The following is a 6532-nucleotide window of genomic DNA, read 5'->3' as shown; positions in this document are numbered from 1 at the left end:
ACTTGTCACTTGCCTGCCAGGCGAAAGCAGGCTTCCAGGTACTGTCCTACGAGCCTCAAAAGTATGAGAAGGCAAGGTCAAATTTTTGTGTCCTTAAAAAACGCTTCTACAGTCACCTGAGTGCAAAGGAGAGCAACCAAGCAATTCCTGGAATCCTCGGCACAATAGCCTATTTCAAATTGTGGTCACAGCGCAAAGTAAGACACGAGACAGAGATTGCAACGAATACGAACGCTGACTTCCAATTAAAATTTTATTGTGAAGAACAAGCAATTTATGAAAAACGACATGCGATAAAAACCGCATATGATAAATGACACCCCCTCCGAAACACGAAGCCAACATTATCAAGCACTCTAAAACACCAAAGCGGGAACAGCCTGTCAGAAAGAACACTAGCGCATGTGTGGATGCAGGAAAGCAAGTTCCTTCGAGTTCCTGTCTTGTGTCTTACTTTGCGCTGTGATCACAATTTGAATGGATTACCAACTAGCCCGTACCCAGACCTTGCTACAATAGCCTAACCTGCTGGCTAGGCATTCAAGATGTACAGTGCAACCCGCTTTCTTCACCTCTTTCTTTATCTCTTTCCCCCTCTTTCTTTTTCAGCAGTCTCATGGGGTTACATTGTGCGTTGAAGACGCGGCCGCGGCGACTAGATTTAGCCGCTGATGTCTGGAGAAATAACCCATGCGTGTTTTGGCGGCTTAGTAATAGAGTGCTTCAATGCGCGCGCCCCCACTTCGAGTGGTGTCAGCTTTTGAAAGAGCAGACGCCGCCTCGTCGGCCTTGGCGGCAGCGTGGCCGCCATTTTGAATCCCCCGCCTGGTCACTTGTGCGTGGCGCGCGTGCTGTTGTTAGGTCGGTGCCCGTTTCCCTCCAGTTTTATGCGTTCGCCACCGTCACCATGACCGTGTGTTGCGTACCGCAGTGCACCAATCATTCAGGAACGCTAGAAGCTGTATCGTTTTCCAAGAGACCCGAAAAGAAAGTTTCTTTGGACAGTAAAAATCAAACGCGAAAGAGAGAGAGTAAACTTTATTGAAGATTAGAGTACGTGGCTACCCTTACAAAAAATCCTATTGAAAAATAATTGAAAAGCTAGTGGTCAATGTTGACGCATTGTATTGAAAAGTATTTGAATGATATTTGAAAAGTTATTGAAAAGTCATTAAGCTCACCATTTACACCCATTGAAAATTGGCCGGTGATATTTTATAAAAAAGTTATTGACACAAAAGTGATTGAATAGTAGTGAACCTGTTATTGAATAGTTTATGAGCTGCAATTCAAGCGGCATTGAAATTTGATGATCTAGTTATTGAAAGTAAATGTACAGTATGTCGTAATAGTTGTTGAACTCTTGTAGACATGCAAGTGTGATATATATCCTCCCCCTGAAAGAACAATGCCTATTAAAGCACATGCCACAGTAGGCATGGTCCAAAAGGTCTTGCATAGAACCTCTTGAAGAATGCCTGCTGAGGCACGTGTTTACAATATAAATTGCAGTTCCTTGGGCTTCATAAAACACTTTTCGTAACTCTAATAACAGCTGCTAAGTGCCCTTTATGGGTTTTATATGAGCACACAGCTATCTGTAGATAGGCACTGCTGGTGTATGCTTGCATAAAAGCAATAAGAGGCCAGCATAGTTAGTGTTATTGTGGCAGACTATGCCAGCTCACTCTGGACGGGAAACAGCAAGCTACATGTACACAAAAAGCAAAGAATAACTTAAATCAGGTCAGTTTACTTTCCCTATAGCTGAATTACAGTAGGTAAGGCACAACTGCACGGAGGCAGATCGCGCTTTCAATAACTGCAATAGCAAAAGCTTTTTGTCGCCTGTTATAATGCTTCAATTCTTCCAACCCCGCGTAAACCTGGAAACAAGGTAATCTGCGCGAGAAATAAAATACCAGGACACGGGCACATAAGTCAACTGAATGACACACACACAGACACTGGGAGAAGTCAACTCTTTTATAAGTTCTGTGACCTTTCGTTTTCTTTCAAGAGCCCAAGGAAAAGAAGAAAACGCAAATATGCGGACAATCTATCTTTATTTATGCAAAAACTGCAAGTAACCACACCATCAGAGATGAAAGCGATAATTTGTTTGGTGTAGCACTTGTTTCAAAATAAAAAGGGTGACTCCCACCTGCAAAAAAAAAAAAAACAGGAGAAAAGGAAATTGTTATATAAGTTCGTACCTAGCAGAGGACGGTGTGAACAGGCGAAAACTCGATAACATCGTACGGCTACAAAGGGGCGAAGATGCTACAATTACCAGGCTGAAGCGACGCGCGGGAGAACGACCACTTTGAAGGCGCGCGTCGAAACAGTCAAGGCAAAGTAACATCTTGGCACTAGAAAGACGCCCCACTTATGTCCCTAAAAAAGATTTTGAACACTCACTCGCCATTCGAAACTATTCCAAAATAGCGCAAAGTAGCTTTGCAGAGTCAGAATCGTAGTACAGGCGCTCGAACGTAAACGTATGATGTATACCTTGAAACAAGCTCCGTTAAGCGCGGCCAATAAAAGTCAGTACGTTCGAAAGTGAACGTAAATCGTAACCTACATTTACATTAGGACAGTGTAATCCTGCATGCCGCAAAAATTACGCAGTCACGTACTTCTGGAACATGTCGCGCATGTAGCCCGTGATGCAACAAACCACGCATTTTCCATCGCTTTCGAATATAATTGTGCACAGGTAAAGAAAATAACTTACCTTCAACAAGGACAGAGGCCTGTAGTTTAAAGAATCGGCAGATCCAAGCAATGGTAAGCGCACATCAAGGTGCTCGCTTCCGTCCCTCCATCTAAGCAGAAATGAAAATGCGACAGTCTCGCACCCAAACTGAGACGACCATTTCTCCGCAGGAAACGTTCTGGGACTAGGCTTAACTCCAGTACGCGTATAACGGCCACTAACAGGCACTCCAGAGGAACGTAGTCCTTGCGTGCAGGTACACGAGTGCTGAACATGCCGCGAAGTAGCTTCTTCACAGCTGCGTTCATAATTTCCGTGAATTACGGCACTCACAGAGCACGAACCGTAGCGAGAGGAGACTAGCGCGGCGAGCGCGACCAGCACGTTCGAATTCCGCGTACTCGACTGACGTCACACAACGACGCGGATGGATACACCGGATAGAGCACCTGCGCTACGAAGCCCGTCACGAAGTTAGGCGGTAATTGCTATTATTAAAAAAGTTACGTAAAGCTTGCTGGTTAACGACCTTCGCACTCTGCATGTTTGTTGACGCAATGCAACACAAAAGATTTTACAGCGAAAGCTGTTATGAGATCATTTCACCGGCCGTTTTTGGCGCCGTAGTTGTCCGCCGCCGCCGCCGCCGGTGTCCGTAACCAGTATCGCTCGAAATAAGAAAAAATTCCAGGATGGAACGAGGTTCGAACCTGGGCCCCCTGCGTGTGAGCCCAGTATTCAACCTCTGAGCCATGCCGGTGGTTGAAACTGCTTTGCAAAAAGGTCCTATACAGGCTTCGTGTCGGGAACGAACCACATTAGCATATGCAATATAGCGTGGTAGAAGAGTAAAATAAGCACCAAGCGTCGCACAACGCGAATTCTATAACCAGGCGTCACACAATGCGAATTGTGCAACGAGTAGGTTGTTGATTGCTTCCAACCCATTACAAAGGTCTCTGCCATAATTCTTCGTCGTCATCAGGCGCAGCATCAACAAAGTGCGCATAATGCCTTGCATGCGTTTAGCAGATAGCACGGCTCTCCGTAGAATGACGAAAAATGGCACAGTGCCTGCTGCCCTACTTCTCAAAAATTACAATGATTTATAGCGTAGTGGGTTCCTCGGAAGTGCACTTGTATTGGTTGCCAAGGAAGCCCATAAGCGCATGATCCATTTCCTCGGGGTCTCAGTAAGGTTCTTCGCACCCCTCCCCCGTCTCTCTCCCATGTCAGCGTATGTTATACAGCATGACGGCAGAGGGAAATAGCGACCGGGCGTCACCCAGTGCAAATTACATAACTGGTGGGCCGTTTAAAGCTTCCAACCCATTACAAAGGGCTGAGCCGTAATTCTTCATCGTCATCAGTCGTCGCGTCAACAAAAGTGCACATAATCCCTTACAGACGTGTAGCTGGTGCCTCGCTTCTCCGCAGAATGACGAATAATGGCTTAGTAGGCGCTTCCCAACTTCACGAAAATTTGATTTATGGCGTAGTGGGTACCTTTCTAGTGTACTTGTATTGTAGCCCCAAGAGAGCTTACAACGGGCTCTTGAAACGCCGCTCTTCCAGCTTTCGCTGTGACTGTGCTGCGGTTTCAGCGCAGGCCTGGCGTTTTATTATTCTTTTGGCGTTATTTTCTTAGTCGCAATAAGACATGGCACGCAAGCTCGAGTTCAAGCGTTCAAGTTTCAACGTGTTTTGCATGGAGCAAAGGCGTGCGTTTGCGACAGCAGGGATAGTAATAAAATAAAATGAAAAGGAATGATAGTCGCTGGTACATCACGTTTCTCTGGTAGATGTATGCGGTGAGCTTTGAGAGAATGAATGGTTTAGTCGACACCGCGTACAGGCAGGCGCTGTATTACGTGCCGAGGCCCCCACCATTCATAGGTAGATACTTTTACGTCATGCCCGCGATAGCGTTAAAGAGCTCGTTTCGCAGAAATTCCGGTGTCGGCGGCGGCTTCTTTGGTTGCGAGCGAAAAAGCAGCGTTGGCCGTGAGCGAAAATTTGAGGTAGATGCAAATAAAGATATCAGCCATGGGGCACCGTACCTTGGCTTTCCTTGCGGCACGGTTTGGGTCTCTACCGAGAAGCGAAGGCAGGCTAGCGATCGGCAAGGCGATACTCACCCGTATACATTGGACACACAAAATATTGTTGTAATAAATGTGCTGTTGAAGAGCGCGCAAACCTTTCCCTTTACAATACGTATTTCGTGTGTGTGTGCGCGTGCGCGCGTGCGTGCGTGCGGATATCGCGTTCAAGTTTAACGGTTTAGCAATTTTTGTTACTGGCTTTCCTCCACAGCGCTACATAAATGGTGCCTATCCTTAAACACTGCTTATGACCGTTCAATCCTCAAACGAATCTGTCTTTGGGGCCGCCGCGGTGGTACAGTGGTTACGGTGCTCGGCTGCTGATCCGAAGATCGCGGATTCAATCCCGGCCGCGGCGGTCGCATTTTTAATGGGGGCGAAAGTGCTAAAGGTCCATTTACTTCAATTTAGGTGCACGTTAAAAAGCCCCAGGTGTGTCATATTTCCGGATATGTGCTCTCCACAACGGAGTGACCTACAATCATATTGGGGTTTTGGCGCATAAAACCGCAATAATTCATTAATTAAGCTTTCTTTGTGTATTCAGCTGCAGTACAGTTTCTGCGCACTGTATACCGTGTCCTAGGAGGGTACAGTTACCTGCGTTGCTTCGGGTACTAAAGCAAGAAGTCAGCGATGCTTTGTTGCCGCATGAAGAGTTATGTAGTGGGTCATTCGGTTAGAGCTAATTAAAACGGACAGGCTTGAGAAGTCACGTTGCCGAAGGTAGCTAGTAATATAATCCCACGTAGGGACCCCCAGGCCAAACTTGAGGGCCCGATCGAGGGCACGTACTCTGGATGGCCAGGGTTTGGTCATTGAGTTCGGGGCTTCGCAAGCCTCATGCGCTTCTGAGTATCAGTTACCATTGCTACATCTCTGCATTACTGTACAAGGTTGCGTAAATGTGGAGTCGTATTTAAAAATAAAATTGTATTTTTTGTAATTTATTACATTACTTGCAGCAGCAAGTTCTGCATATGCTTAAAAAAGTTTTGCTTTACATTAGCTGACACATAGAGAGCGTCCGTGATGCAAGTAGTGCTGTAGTGTTGATTGTGTGCAAGAGTATTTGTTGCTTGCCGGAAATTAAATGTCGTGTATGCCGGCTACCAAAAAAAAAGGCAAATAAACCTACTATATGCGCATGTGTGTCTGGGTTTCTTAATAAGATGGCAAGAGTGCTCGTGATCTTATCTGTAATAAGTTTCACGCCCACCTTCATACATCCGCGGCCGGTCCTAAACTCAACCACCGTGCAACATAAAATCAACAAAACATCAATATATTTTTCAACATGTACTTTTGATTGGAAAGAATCAATGACAATTTCGTTGTCTAGTCATTGAGAAGATTCAACGACATTTCACATTTAGTTGAAAAGTCATTGATTCAATCATTCATCAATCATTTGTCAACAGTTACTCAATAGTCATTTTTATAAGGGTAATCCCGGGTGGAGCCCTCTTGTAGAGCCCCACTGGCCACGGCGGCTCGCCGGGCCTGGTCTAGGGTCACCAGTTGGCTCCCCAGTGCCAGCTCGGAAAGCCGTGCCTCCCAAGACCACGTTGTGAGTATTTGTAGTCAGCGCACCAACCTAGATACTGAATTGGCTGGCCGCTCGGTACATTGGTAAGTGATGTGTGTAAGTGTGGCTGTGTGGTCCCTACACCAGGGGCATACCCCTGTTGTGAATACCTGTTGA

The sequence above is a fragment of the Rhipicephalus sanguineus genome, chromosome 4 (genome assembly GCF_013339695.2).
Source record: "Rhipicephalus sanguineus isolate Rsan-2018 chromosome 4, BIME_Rsan_1.4, whole genome shotgun sequence".
Classification (NCBI taxonomy): Eukaryota; Metazoa; Arthropoda; class Arachnida; order Ixodida; family Ixodidae; genus Rhipicephalus; species Rhipicephalus sanguineus.
The sequence above is the reverse complement of the archived record's forward strand: the minus strand, read 5'-3'. Positions refer to the sequence as shown.